This window comes from Homalodisca vitripennis, chromosome X (assembly GCF_021130785.1).
Source record: "Homalodisca vitripennis isolate AUS2020 chromosome X, UT_GWSS_2.1, whole genome shotgun sequence".
Taxonomy (NCBI): Eukaryota; Metazoa; Arthropoda; class Insecta; order Hemiptera; family Cicadellidae; genus Homalodisca; species Homalodisca vitripennis.
Genome location: NC_060215.1, coordinates 144,737,798 through 144,753,968, shown reverse-complemented (window position 1 = coordinate 144,753,968; position 16,171 = coordinate 144,737,798). Strand labels below are relative to the sequence as shown.

The following is a 16,171-nucleotide window of genomic DNA, read 5'->3' as shown; positions in this document are numbered from 1 at the left end:
GCCCTATGAGGCCTCTTTCTCTGGCTGATTTGCAGAGATAAGATTGTAATCTCTGCTGCAAATACTGCATCAATTGGCTCAGCGTTAGCGGAGGGCTTGGAAAATCACTCGAGGGCTTGGAAAAATGCATTCTGTATGTCTGTATGTGCACGATTTCTCGAACACGAACTGACCTATATAATTGAAATTATTCCTGACGATTCATTTCTATACAAGCAACATGTAGTTCGATGATGGTGCATATCACTCCAACTTAGCGTTGGCGACCATTTTACATTTGTCTTATACGTAACCAGGATGACAACTAGAAAATATTTCATTTTTACTTGTGACTCATACAGCCTGTGAGACATCTCGAGAAAATTTTTATCGTTAGATTTTGGAAGCAACTTTATTTCTAGATATACAAGAATGATTTCACCTATGAAGACGCATGTCAATATATGCATGTCAAAGTTTTCCTGCTGTGTGCCTGGGAGCTGTAGACTTTTTCTTTATGTATCTGTCTATCTGTCTACACTACATGCCTAGAATTAAATGATCCATAGATTTGAAATTTTGCTTGCAACCTCAGCAATGTTTTAACGACATGAGGTTTAGCGTACCTCGTCTTTACAAATATATAAGGTACATCCGGTTTAATATTTTTAATATTGGTTATATATTCTGATAGATTAGTGTTTTTTAATATTAATTAGTATATGTTCTGACAGATTATATTGTTAATAAACTAGACTAAAATTCTTTGAATATACGGTAACTAAATTTCCGGGCCAGTTAAACAACGCAAGAACAGAATCCGACTCGATTGTAGTTCGTAAACATTTTGACCTCCATAAAGCTTGACAGATTTACGTAATACATAAACCTTAAAATAGGAGATATTCTTGTCCTTGTACAAAAACTGTACCCTAGGGTAGAGTAACGCTCATACCAGTTATATCGCGGAGCATTTAAGTCATCAATCACAAGTATGTTATGTCTATGTTTCCCAACAATGTTTCCAGATAAGAGTCCAGGATATGAATGAACCGAAGTACCCAAGTTATTGCAAAAAAGGGTTATTTACTCAATGTATTTCTTTGTGTAGTGAAAATTTGAACTAAAAGTTCATTTTAACTGCTTTTTTTACTTGTGAAATTAACTTCAACATATAAAAACAATCTCATTCTTGAAATAACCTTTTATAACTTTGCAATCTTTAAGTTTTTCAAAACTATTAATTAATTAACTAACGCAAATTTTAAAAATTGTAATTAATTTTAAACCGATTTAAGTGAGTATTGGTTAAGCTTAGGAAAATAAATTTTATTGATTATTTATATGCAGTGTCAGTTATATATATTTGAATATTTTAAGTTGATATTTAAATTACGAGTACGTCGTATATATACAAATAGTATCGCATCCATAAAACGAGCTACCATACTGAAGGGAAATAAGTAGGGCAAAATATCCCCCGGAGGGAAAGACGTTAAATGGAGTCAAGTACGTTATAGGATATTTATTCTCCAAGCCATGGACCAAGATACTAGCTCGACCACAGATTATCTTACAGTGAGTTTACCAGTGCAATTCTTTGTGCACCTGTTTAAGAAACAGTCAGACTGGAGAAGATTTTTTTAAAATGTTTTGTTAAATCAAGTGTTAGTGTTGGATTTTAACTCCTTGCATCACCTCAACTGTTTTCCTATTCTCTAAGTTAAATGTTGCCTTGCGCCAAGATACATGCAAGCTTGACTACAGACTATCTTATGGTGAGTTTACCAGTGCAATTCTTTAGTGCACCTGTTTAAGAAACAGTCAGACTGAAGAATATTTTAAAAATAGTTTACTAAATTCAAGTTTTAGTGTTGGATTTTAACTTCTTTCATGACCTCAACTGCTTTCCTATTCTTCAAGCTAAAGGTTACATTACACCAAGGTACATGACAAGATTATCTTACAGTACGATTTTCAAACTGAATTTTACATGTTTGTGAAATAGGTTGTACTGGGATGGCTGTAGACTGTCCTTTACCTGAATAATTCTCAGCCGTGATTTAAAAAAAAATTATATCATACGTTATATCAGGTAAATAACCGAGAAAACCGCTTTATCTGGATTACTGGATGGCTGCTGGGAAACCTGACAGATCTCTTTTGTAGTCTCGTGTCAAAACGACACAATGCGTTTTTTTAGAACTTCTTCGTTAGGGCCTTTTTCCGATTTCTTCAGAAGTAGACTCCTGATTTCAGGAGTCAAGTCTGTGACAGAGTTGGATTTCAGACGTCAATATATTTAAGAATCGTCTTCAACCGATTGCCACACAACGTTTCTCATCTTATAAAGTGTAGAGCTGGTCAGAATTAGCCAACTAAATTTTTAATGTGTGCACGATTTTTCTTTCTTCACATTTTTCATTCCATAGTGTATCATAACATTATGTGTAACTTTGAGTCGATCTAAACAGTTTTGGAAGTTGAAAATAATACTAAAATCTACGAAGGAATTTAAATGATTTAATATAAAATACCGCAAAGATCTTGTATTCATCCAATATATTGGGAGGAACATATAGAGAAGTATGGGGCAAAATAAGATTCTTAAAATAATAACTACTTTTAACAGTAAAATCAAATTTTTATTTCTACCTCATATATTAATATAATATTTATATTATTATTCATGGGTTAATTTTTACATATATGCCGTTCTCGTGAAATAACTTTTTTATCTTGGGTGTTGAATAAGTGAAAATTTTATTTTTACATCTCGTAATTCTTAACACGAATAAGAACTATATTTTTCACTAGTTTCAATTTTCAATTCAAAATTCAGTTTTTATTTTAATAAGCGACGTAGTAAAATGACCTTGAGTTTTCTCCCCATAAGAACAATGTTAAACTTCATGGAGTTTATGCGTTTTTATGAGAGGTTTATCATATTTAAATGGAATTTTATATGCGTACAAACGCTTTTAAGTTTTTCTTCTAAAGTGTATACTTTTTGAGTAATTAATTTTTAAAGTTCGCAAAAAGTTAGAAATTTTTTGAAATAGAAATAAAAAATATCCAAAAGTCTAAAAAGCATTTGGACGCTTTTGAATTATATTTTTAAAATGATGCACCTCCCATAAAGCTACGATCAAAAATACGCGCGTAAAACTACATGAGGATTAACATTGCTCTTATGGGAGAAAACTCAAGGTCATTTTCCTCTTAAGGAGTAAGGTTCTTTCTGAAGCAAACAACGTAATAGGAACCTTGAACCTTAATAGGATCTTCGAAGAGTAAAATTGTATGGATTAGCAGGATACGTTTATTTTACTCCATTCCGATTGATGTCCAATGCTTTGTAGTGAATTATGTTATCGTTAATTTTAATCTTTACGTACTAACACAGAAAATTATGTAAGGAATCACAATTTTTAATCCCAAGATTTAGTCTGACTACAAGCTTGAGCTCGGTACGGCCGTAGAGCCGTGAGGGGGGAAACAGTAAAATCTCGCCGGCGGCGTCAACATGAGATGATAAATGATTAAACACTGGGCAAAACAACTAAACAAACCAAACAGGTTCAAACGGCACCATCAAGTAAACATTGAGCACGCAAAAATACCAACAAACAGTCGGAAACACGCGGAAACAGGCTACGGAGTAAAATAAAACAAATTCCAATATTTTTACAGGTATTTTGAAATATTCTTTAAGAGCACTTTTACGTTTTGCGGGGAAACATTTCATAATTTTTAATAATAATACCATAACACTATTTCAACCCCAAAATCGATATATTACTATGACACTAAGCATTTACTCAGCCTTGAACTTTTCCCTATTTATTAAAATTTTTAATAAATCATATAGTGAAGGTTTTATTCCCAGTGATTTTCCTTATTGCTTTATTTCTTCATAAAGTCATTTATGATGAAAATAGTAAAGCCACTCCACATTCAGAATATGTCGTTTGCTGCCGGTAAAATCGTCGATATATCACATTTTCTATCCCTCCTTTTAATATTGCACTTTAAATGTTTTATAAATCATAGGTTTAAATTTATTACATTTAAATGTGAAATATTCTCGCTTGAAATTACGAAATGAGATGAAATATGTCTTTACCCTTGAGTGCAGGCTACATCATATTTCCACATATAAGGAAAAGAAGAATGCAGAGACAAATTAAACATGGTAACGAATACGGGCAATGTGATTGGTAAGATATCTTTCAGAAAACGGAAGGTTATGCTGTCGACCTAGAAATATTCCAACTTTCTCAGTATTTAATGGATTACAGAGGAATTTTTCTCTGCGATTTTATTTACAATTTAGTTTAGAGTCTCTGTTCATTTTTCACATAATATGAGTGAGGATTTAAAAGTCGTAGATTTCCAAGGCCGAAGGCCGAGTATCCTTGTTAGCATGGTTTGGAGGTGTATCCGAAGTTAATTTATATTTTTTATACAAACACTAATTGGTTGTTACAATTAAAAGATCTCACAGTCATATCCGCTAACTACCAATAACCAATTGATACCTTTCATATGAATACAAACATGTTCTGAGCAGTAATATGGCAAGACACTTCAATAGCACCCAACTCTTGTAAATCTCATATTTTCCACAAAGGTTGACTTGTTACATTGTTAGCGAAGTTTCCTAAGTAAATATTACTGCCCCAGACTCACACCCCCAGTCGATGTTGAACAAAATCAAATCTTTTCTTTAAACACTGGTTCTTGATAAAATGTCTAGTGTTTAAAGAAACTATAAACCCGCCAGTGAGATTCACAGGCAGCGAACTAGTAATTTATTTAGTCTAGTCTAATTTAATTTCGTCCTTTAATCTACAATTTATTCAATTTTTAGCATAGTTTTACTCTATTATTACCATGAAAATATAGAAATAACTATTCATCGTGAGATATTAGTTTGCTTAGTTTAACGGAAGTTTCTAGATTTATTTTGTATTCCAGAACTTTACGAATCTTAAAGTCTATAATCATATAATTACAAAGCCACACCAGCAAGCGTCACATGCAAACCGTGCCTCGCTGCACTGACATGTTCCCACAGCGATTACCAGGTCACACCTGCAACCGTCACATACAGACCGTACCTCGCTGCACTGGCATGTTCCCACAGCGATTACCAGGTCACACCTGCAACCGTCACATACAGACTGTACCTCGCTGCACTGGCATGTTCCCACAGCGATTACCAGGTCACACCTGCAACCGTCACATACAGACTGTACCTCGCTGCACTGGCATGTTCCCACAGCGATTACCAGGTCACACCTGCAACCGTCACATACAGACTGTACCTCGCTGCACTGGCATGTTCCCACAGCGATTACCAGGTCACACCTGCAACCGTCACATACAGAATGTACCTCGCTGCACTGGCATGTTCCCACAGCGATTACCAGGTCACACCTGCAACCGTCACATACAGACTGTACCTCGCTGCACTGGCATGTTCCCACAGCGATTACCAGGTCACACCTGCAACCGTCACATACAGAATGTACCTCGCTGCACTGGCATGTTCCCACAGCGATTACCAGGTCACACCTGCAACCGTCACATACAGACCGTACCTCGCTGCACTGGCATGTTCCCACAGCGATTACCAGGTCACACCTGCAACCGTCACATACAGAATGTACCTCGCTGCACTGGCATGTTCCCACAGCGATTACCAGGTCACACCTGCAACCGTCACATACAGAATGTACCTCGCTGCACTGGCATGTTCCCACAGCGATTACCAGGTCACACCTGCAACCGTCACATACAGAATGTACCTCGCTGCACTGGCATGTTCTCACAGCGATTACCAGGTCACACCTGCAACCGTCACATACAGAATGTACCTCGCTGCACTGGCATGTTCCCACAGCGATTACCAGGTCACACCTGCAACCGTCACATACAGAATGTACCTCGCTGCACTGGCATGTTCCCACAGCGATTACCAGGTCACACCTGCAACCGTCACATACAGAATGTACCTCGCTGCACTGGCATGTTCCCACAGCGATTACCAGGTCACACCTGCAACCGTAACATACAGAATGTACCTCGCTGCACTGGCATGTTCCGACAGCGATTACCAGGTCACACCTGCAACCGTCACATACAGAATGTACCTCGCTGCACTGGCATGTTCCCACAGCGATTACCAGGTCACACCTGCAACCGTCACATACAGAATGTACCTCGCTGCACTGGCATGTTCCCACAGCGATTACCAGGTCACACCTGCAACTGTCACATACAGAATGTACCTCGCTGCACTGGCATGTTCCCACAGCGATTACCAGGTCACACCTGCAACCGTCACATACAGACTGTACCTCGCTGCACTGGCATGTTCCCACAGCGATTACCAGGTCACACCTGCAACCGTCACATACAGAATGTACCTCGCTGCACTGGCATGTTCCCACAGCGATTACTAGGCCACACCTACAACCTCACATACAGAATGTACCTCGCTGCACTGGCATGTTCCCACAGCGATTACCAGGCCACACCTACAGGCGTCATATACAGAATGTACCTCGCTGCACTGGCATGTTCCCACAGCGATTACTACGCCACACCTACAGGCGTCATATCCAGAATGTACCTCGCTGCACTGGCATGTTCCCACAGCGATTACCAGGTTACACCTGCAAGCGTCACATACAGAATATACCTCGCTGCACTGGCATGTTCCCACAGCGATTACCAATGATAAGAATGATCACGGTTTGAGCAATTCTTTAAACTTCTTATCATTGATTATTCATTTCTGAAGCACCTAAATACTATCAGCATAATTATTAGTATACACGTACAGAAATATGAAATTAGAAACTTATTATTGCCTTCCCCTAAAATACGATCAACTTTAACTATTTAATCATTTATAAAACTTAGCATAAATACTAAATAATAATAAGCAGATAAATGTAAATATTTTCATTTATCACAAGTTGTCATTGACAAAATTGTGGAAGTTTTCGTTTATAAAACTAATAAGGCAATTGAATTAAACTAACTAAATTGGAAGAAAGACACATTTCAGCCTGTATTTGAATTTTTATAGGTAAAAATATTGTGAACAACCATGGTCACTTACATTGGAATAAAATTGTATGACAATATGTCTAAATGAGCAGATCCTTTGCACAGCCAAGGTCAGGCAAGGTAAATTGAGAGGAGATGTGGGCTGATACTTTCTTAGAAACGTAAAAATTTTTCTCAGTGTGGTGGAAACTCCTGCCCAACCTTTGTAACGTCAGCAAGACTCTCCATCCTGTCTTGTTAACGGATTATCAATGTTTCATTGTATACATCTTCACTTGGAGCCATCGAAGGAACCTTTTCACGGCAGTCGGCAGTAATCGCCATCTGGACTGCATCACCAGAGTAGATCCCAATGGGGGGCATACGACCATTGATATCTATATAAAAAAGGAAATATCAACTATATAATATAATGTATAATGTTAGGTTATGTCAACCGGATCGCTGACTTAAAGTCAAACTGAAACAGAAAAGATGGTTGTGTGGATTGCTTTAAGTAAATCGTGGCCAACTCTCCTGTTCTGCTAGTATAGATTGTAATTATTGAACTATCCTGTAAATAATACAGTAATCATATATATATAATTGATATCACTCAAAACTACATCAACAGACGAAAATATTAGTTTTCGCACATTTGTGGCAGCTTATAACCACTATCCATTTTAAACATGTAACGCGTAATTTTCTATTTCACACCCGAAACATTTCTCACACAATTAAATTCTTGAACTATTTTGAGCTCGCTCTCTTCAGACAACAGATGTTAAACTAATACTACCAATGATATTCATCCGCCTGTACAGGTTAGATAAAAGTGCGATTATGTATTGTGATTAGCTAAAGCTCAATCAACCAATGACCAATATGACCAATAGTAAGCTTTTTTATCACAGGCTGCCTGCTTATTGACAATTTGATGCTGTCTTCAATGTTACAATTGTTTTATTTATTGATATTTCCTTGGATAATAGTACGATATAAAGTACTTGTGTTTTTTCATTTCCATTGCATGTTTGGTTTTGTAACTATGTCCCGCATTAGTATATTTTACCGTATCCTTATATTTCGTATTCACTAACTCGTGTAGGGTTACCCAGCAGGGATCACTTCTGGCTGGTTTATACCTTCCAGTTGCACCTACCACTTGGCACAGCAAACCGATGTGTCACTTAAATCTGGGCAACCTTATGGATGTCCAGGAGCGGCACATCACTAACCGCAAATGTCGAGATTCTGGGGTGCAAGGGTAATTCGATAGGTATAGACTACTGCGGTAGATAACTGTTGGAGTTGGTGTGGTTCGTTCCCTAACCTCATAGGTTCTTCTACCTGCTTTGACTGGAGAGGCTGGGTCAGAGCTGGCCTCCCCTTCTTCCGGCAGAACATGACTTGAGATTAGTGCCCTAAATTCTTCCTAATGGATTTCGATAGAAGGCAGCCCCTACCCGCAACCTTGCCCATCCTGAATATCCTGTCACTCCGGAAGCACCTAAAAGGTCCTTATACTACTAGGTGCAAATTATAAGTTTCTTGTCCTAAGATATAAAATAACTCTTGTAAGGAGACTAGCCACTTTCATGAACCCAAAAATTGCTCTACAGTTCATCGAAAAATTTAAATAATGCACACCATCCTGTTTCTGTAGAATACGATACGATATATTTGGAATAATTTTGACAGTTGTACTTTCAAGAGTATGATATAAGTCAAAGCGCGAGCGGAATAAGCGTTAGACTCGGTGGGGTCGGGTGTCGAGATTCTTATTTAGATACTTTTTATGGATTAGTAAGCAAATTTCACATTTCCACCTTTTCTCAACACACGCCTTAATAGTGCCAAGCTCCTGTTAAGGCAATGTTCGTATCATACATATTTGAGGCTCTTTCAATAAAGTTGTGCAATAAAAAACAAAATTGACCATAAGTTTCGGGAAATGTGAACACGGTATTAGACCGCAATAGAGAAAGGGCTTTTCACTGAAATGAAATGAGCCGACAAGCAGAATGAATAGAGGTAGTTAATGAAATCGAGCCGCAACAATGGCAGTTGTGAGAGCGTGCGGCACCTGCTGGTGTCGGGGCTATAATACAGTGACACGGGACAGGCACTGACTTTCATACGCCGAGGTCCGATATCGCGTATTAAAGTAGCAGAGTGAACTTTACCAATACTTGTCATTTTCGGTTAAACACCAACAAGGACACAAAGCAACTGTGTAATCAAAACGGCCAGGTCAAAGATCGACCAGAAATTTGTTTATTGATTCAGTTGGATCATTTATATTTGGATTTTAATTTTCTGTGATTATTGATTTACACATTGGGAATTTAATTAATTGGTTTACGTATTAAAAAGGTGAAGTAAAAATAAAGTAAAGATGTCTTGCTTTACAGGCGAAGTTAGAGCTAAGAAGCCCTCTCTAAAACTTACCTGGCGACCAACGGCTTAAGTTGACTTCCGAACCACCACCAATGGCCGGGCAGGCGGGCTGCTTGGATCCCTCAGCAGTCACCCATCCAAGCAGCCCGCCTGCCTCGACGTAATTTTAATGACGATTTTTAAGTTTACGTATTATTTAATCATGCTGATTTTTCTTGCATGTTAAAGAAAAATTTATATTGTCTGTTTAGGTTGTTTTTATTTACTTGTTTTTTTAAGTTAGTTCCGAAGTTTACTTGATTGTTAAAATTACAACCACTCCTCTGCGTATAAATCTGCTAAGATTTATACTGTTATTAAGATTAAGCTGAAGTTCTGGCTATATTTACTTCTTTGCTTGGATTACTCATTTGCCGAAGTCAATAGTGTAACAAAGATTATATTTGTAATTGCTGCTTAAGTCCGCTTCCTTGCTAATATTCACTTTCTTGCTGAGATCGATAGTACTATTAAGGTAAAAACTGATATTGCTGCTCATATTGCTGCTGCTTCTCATATACTGTTACAGCCATTGTGGAAGGGTTGATTTAATATGAATGTTAAATAAATATAATACCAATGGCACAACGGTTGTTGCAAGATAACCAGATCAAGCAACGTCAAGAGTGGCTGCTGCTTGGGATGGTTGACCGCTGAGTGATCCTGTCTTTAAAAATAGCCCGCCTGCTCAGCCATTCACGGTGGTTCGGAAGTCACCTTTAAGCCGTTGGTCCCCAGGTTAAGTGTTAGAGAGGGATTCTTAGCCCTAACTTCACTTGGTACAATAAGACATCTTTATTTTACTTTACTTTACTCTTAATGCCGTGTGGAATCTGACAGCAGGACTGGACTCTTAAGAGGAGTGTGAACTGGAACTGAACTCAACCCTTCCCTCCATGGCTATGTTATATTTAGATAACTTGGGTGCTAGAAACCGTGTCAGAGACACCGTAGTGCAGTCTTTTGTGCACCTGATGAGACAGTGTGAATGCCAATTCAACTGGATTACACTATATTTTATATTTTGTAATCTAAGTGTTCTCCAAATTGTTCGTTTTGAGCTTCTTCGACCTCGACTTTATCCAATCTCTTCAGACGTACATGCCATCAGATTCCAGGAGTCAAGTCTGTATCAGCATCAGATTTCAGACACTGTATTATGAGGAACGTGAACTAGAGCTAAACTCTATATTCATTTTAAATCAACCCTTCCCACCATGGCTACGTTTTGTGGACAAATAATATATTTTTCACTTTTGACAAGATGCTGTCAGAAACTTTTGAGCTTGATTGCGGAGTAACAAGATATTCAGGATGGGTACGGTTGGGCGTAGGGGTAGTCTCCTGTCGAGATTCAATGAGGAGGGATAGCAGGTACTTTATCTCAGTAATGTCACCTTGGAAGAAAGGAAGGCCAACTCTGTTGCAGCCTCTTCCGGTAAAAGCGAGCAGGGGAGAGCCTTTCTCATACCCTGGCTAGCAACGCCCTTGAACACTAAGGCAGGTCCACAGTTACCGACCTATCAATTTACCATTTTATACAAATATCTCGAAATTTGCTGTTAGTGATGTGCCGCTCATAGACATCCATAGGGTTGGCCAAATATAAGTAACACATCCCAGGTATAAGTAACCAAGTGTAGGTTGAACTGGAAGGAATAAACTAATGAGAAGTAAATCCTCCTGTGGAAATAATATGGCTGATAATAAACTTAAATTACTGCCATCTACATTAACTTGGTTAGCTAAGACTCCAAAGATAATTTGCCTTTCAAAATTATTCAAAATTTATATATTTATATTTGTAGTTGGTGTGTAGTAACTGCTTTCAGCAATGGTCATCAATCAGCTTAGAGTATAAGAAAAACTTAACGAAAATTAACTCACAGTATAATTTCGAAACATGAATCACCAACGCGTAAATAAAAGTATATACAGATAGCAAAACTGCTAAATATTTTCTACTTTTGATGATTTTTTCCTAATTTTATTTAATATTTGTTTACAGCAATTAGTCGACATTTGTAACCTATATTAACCTGCAAAATGTTTTTAATTACAATCTTTTATTTTATTTCATATCGTACATTTCATAATTTCACCAATAAATAACGCAATTTTAAAGAATCCATTATCACCGGTGACAAGCAAACAATAGCAAGAGTGTATACTTGTCAAACGTTTGCGATACCTTGTCACTTCATAAATATACACAGGCAGTGAGCAAAGACTGTATATTACTTCTGCTTCGCGCAAACAAAATCAACATTATAAAGCTGCTCACTCTTGGTATACGATGTCAGTTAAGACTCTGCCCTTACAATATTAAAACGTCTCTTTTATCCTTAAGTGAATGATGTCATATGAAACTTCCGTCAGAATCACATATAGAGATATCTTAATTGTAATAATGTGGTATTTAAAGCTATTTACGGTTGTTATCTTTATTAAACCAGCTGGTATTCAAATGTAAATTTTAGAGTACTGCGACGCCGTAATTTTACAAACGTAATTTTCCGTCATGTTCCCCTGGAATAAGAGGAGGCCAGATTTGAACCAGCCTCTCCAAGTCAATCCTAGCAGGCAGGAGGTGGTACACCCTTTTTGAGGCTAGCAACAACCTCTGATACTTAGGGAACGAACCCCACCAAATTCCAACAGTCATCTCCCGCAGTAGACTAGACCTAACGAATTGGCCCTTGTCCCCCAGAATCTCTACATTTGCGGATAGTGGTGTGCGCCGCTCCTGGACATCCATAGGGTTGCCCAGATTTAAGTGACACATTGCTTTTTGCTGTACCCAGTGGTAGGCTCAACAGGAAGGTATACAGCAGCCAGAAGTGATCTCTGCTGGGTTGGCTATCTTGTTAGGCGTTGTATCAAGTGAGTCTACTCTTCTCCTGCTCCAAACGGAATTTGACCACACCTCAGGTGTCCCGCAAGATTGGCCATGTATTTATTTAAGAATTGTGTTAGTGAAATCGTGAAAGACATATAAACAGACATCTAGATGTTCACTGGTGATAAACCGATCGAAAACAGAACTCAGCTTCCGTCAAGCTAGATTCTATGGCCGAATGGTGCGACCAAAACAATTATCCCAACATCAGCAAATATTCTGTAAATACCCATAAACTTGGATGGACAGCCTAACCTTCAAGTTTTCTTTCTCAAGGACCTAGGCGTTACATTTGAAAACCGCCTCAATTTGCACACCCATACTGATTCGATAAGCTAATGGGGTTTGTTTCCAGATCCACTATAAATAATCCAGATAATCTGGATGCCATGAAAGCATTATCCTGCTCTCTGATCAGACAGGTTTTGGAATACGCCAGCCCTCCAGGGCTTAGACACCAGATATGACCAGCCAATTGTGCAAATTGGAAGACGGCCACGGAAGTTTCTGAGAACTGTTAGAGTATGGCAAGGCCGTTTATATCTAGAATTGCCCATCAACGAGATACAAACTTTACTTCACGTACCCGATTAAGACATTTGTAGTTGATGTTTTAACTTCTGCACAAAATGTTCTCCATATATTATTTATAAGACTTTTCCATGTGTTCGGTAAATGGCATACGAATATCATAGTCTTATTTCAAGTCTACGGCTTTTAGGTAGGTTCTAGAGCGCTGTTATTTAAGAGATAACTTTTTCCATTAAATTTTTTATAATTAGAAAACATTTGTGAAGACATTTTCTGATTTAAAATTCACGTTATGGCTCTTTTGCATTATTTATTTAGAGTTTCTTATTGAGGACGGATGGTTTGAAAGTATAATATGATTTCGGACATTTGCCATCGTTATATATTACAAAATATACAGCACTACGTTTCTATGATTGACATCTAACATCTTTCTCAGTTGTAAAAAGCTTAATACATTAACATGTTTAAAGCTTACAACGTGTGGTAATGGACTACCACTAAAACATTGGTAATACCTTACATCAACTTGAAATCCAGGAGAAAATTAACTCAGACATTGTTACTGCACAGGAGTCAAGAGCACATACAATGTGTCACACCCGCACACGCGAAAGTGCGTCACTGAAAGATTTAAACCCTCCTATATTGAAACCTAGTGTTATACATTTTTAACATATAACGATGGCAAATGTCCGAAATCCTATTATCACTTTTTGCATGTTATTAATTATTAATTTGTAATCTTATTTTTACTTATTCAACTGTTATTATTTTTTGGCAATTGTTATTTTTGTTTCTGTACCATCTTAGTTGTTATAACTATCTATTCTGTTTAGTAGCCACGAACTATTTAAGGCATTATATTTCACACTTTTATGTTTAACATTAACATCTAAGCAACCTACCTCTGTTTATTTTTCTCACCTATGTATTTTGTTTAGTAATAATACATCGTGTATGTTTCTATCGTAGTAATTTAATTAATTGTTACTATAATTATTATTAATGCACATTGATAAAGTTCAAAACTGTGTAAGAAATTTATATAGTGATTTTGTTATTGAAAATAAAATAAACTTGTCTTACTTAAACATGGGCTCTTGAAAAATAATTTTTAGTTAATTGTATTAACAGATATCTTCTCATAAGTTTATTTTTCTGTACATCATTTTTTCATAGACGTTTTTGTACAATAGTGCAATATTCATACAATGATTTCCCTTTATATGTAACTATGTCATACCATACTGGAAAAGAATTTTTAGCTGGATTTTTTATCCTTAGAGTAAGAGAGTTGAGATGCTAATAATACTGTGCTAATATTACTAACGTAAAATATGCCTAACATTAAGTATTATTTAGTACTATGACTCTTCACTAGGTATTTTTCACAAGTTTGAAATATGCTACTTACTTTTTTAAAGTTGGGTTAGCGTCCTTAGCTAATACCTTCTATGTATTTTGTTTACCACGACTATGTATCAAAATCTAGTCTCGTAAAAGATGGTCTACGACAGTTTGAAAACGCACACGAGGAATATAACTGTGTTGATTGTACTGCGATGTATGACACTGATTGCCCTTCACTTTGGAAACGCTTGTTAAACACAAACAATTCATAGGTTATTTTTATGCTTTAAAACAAAAGAGTCTTTTGAAACTTTTACAACCTCGTTAAAAGTTTATCAAAAGGTTTACCAGGCAACAAAAGACTGTATAGATTTTAAAGGTTCATGCCCCATTAGAGATATGAACAATAAGAGCTTTACTTTCTCTTTAATTGCTTTAATCAATTGTAAAATAATTTGAACCGTTCCATGTAGATTGTATTCACAGATTTCATAGAATGCTTTGGGTTTACTACAGATTGAATTGTTGAATTTGGGAACTAAACTTATACTTCCATTACACAATTTTGCATTTACTAACTGCATAGACAACTTCACTTTATAATATTTTATATCTTGTATAAACAAATTTCTTTTTACTCTCTATTATTTAAAAATGACTTCCAGAAATGGAAAGACCTTTCTATCTTACTCCATTTTCAAAGTTTAATAGGTAACTTGCACAATAACGAAAAATCAGTAATACAGTATTTCCAACTGCTGATTTCCAATGGAAAGTAAAACCCCTTTTAAAAGATTCAAATGCAATATAGATGTTTTCTTTGTATTTTGCAGTAAGCACATACAGTGAAACTCATCTTTGTTATAACGTAGGATGGAGTTGGTCGCAGGATATTAACTACACGAAGGAGTACGGTAGAAAGACGTAGTGTACCTTCCCATATTTCCTGGTCTGCAGAGTAGACTTCTTCATAGTCTTCCTGGAGGAAAATATTTACAAAAAGGTTGCTTTTATACTCTGAATTCTATGTATTATTTTATAGCGAGGGTTTTATCCTCAAACAGTATGATCCCTCCATTTATTTTAGATTTCTTTTTGTGTGTGGTTTTTTACTTAGTGTTTTGAGAACCATTACTTTCACTTTTAAATTAATACGTCCTAAAACAAAATCTGTTATCTCTTTGAAAAAGCAGGAGACGTGTACAGACTAGTATAATGTTATAAATCATCATTACACAGCTTCTGACGTATTTTAGTATTTCACACACCTGTAGTCGAGCCGCCTCGTGGTAAAAATAAGTCAAAAAACGTAAAATGCTTGCTTGTTATTCAAACATGTGTTGTTGAGTAACTTATCTTTGTACGCCAATGGCGCAGTTTAGCGGGTACATCGGTTATCGCAAGATAACCGTATCAAGCAACGTCGAGCGTGGCTGCTGCTTGGATGGCTGACCGCTGAGCGAAACTGTCCTTGTAAGCAACCCGCCTGCCCGGCCATTGATGCCGGGTCACTTTTAAGTAGTTGGTCCCCAGGTTAAGGCTTCTTAGCCCTAACTTTGCCTGTTAAAATGAGACATCTTTACATTACTTTACTTTTACATCCCGCTTCATTAATTTTATAATTCATCTAAAGGCCGAAAGGTCACACTGTGCATAGCGACAGCTGGCACCAGACGGGGTACTACCTTATATAGTGTGGAAGACACTAAATAGAATGAAGGTATAAATACCTAATTCCGAGACAAACTTGAGATTGGGTCTCCTTTCGGCGTATGAGAGCGCTCTGTGTGAGTGTGGTGCTGTCCAGGACACTACTCATCTGTTGGTTTGCCCATGGTTGGACCACCCTTGCAACACGAAAGACCTTTGGAAGCAAATTACAAAGCTCCCTTGGTGGCTAACTTT

The 16,171-nt window shown here is 37.1% G+C and overlaps 1 long non-coding RNA gene across 1 annotated transcript; it reads right to left on the bottom strand.

Annotated features, from left to right (window-relative positions):
* Positions 1 to 7,054: 7,054 nt before the first annotated feature.
* On the bottom strand, positions 7,055 to 14,474 carry LOC124368615. Its single transcript, XR_006922971.1, has 2 exons — positions 14,331 to 14,474; positions 7,055 to 7,439 (listed from the first exon to the last, which is right to left on the bottom strand). It is a non-coding gene; the product is annotated as an uncharacterized LOC124368615 (long non-coding RNA).
* Positions 14,475 to 16,171: the final 1,697 nt, after the last annotated feature.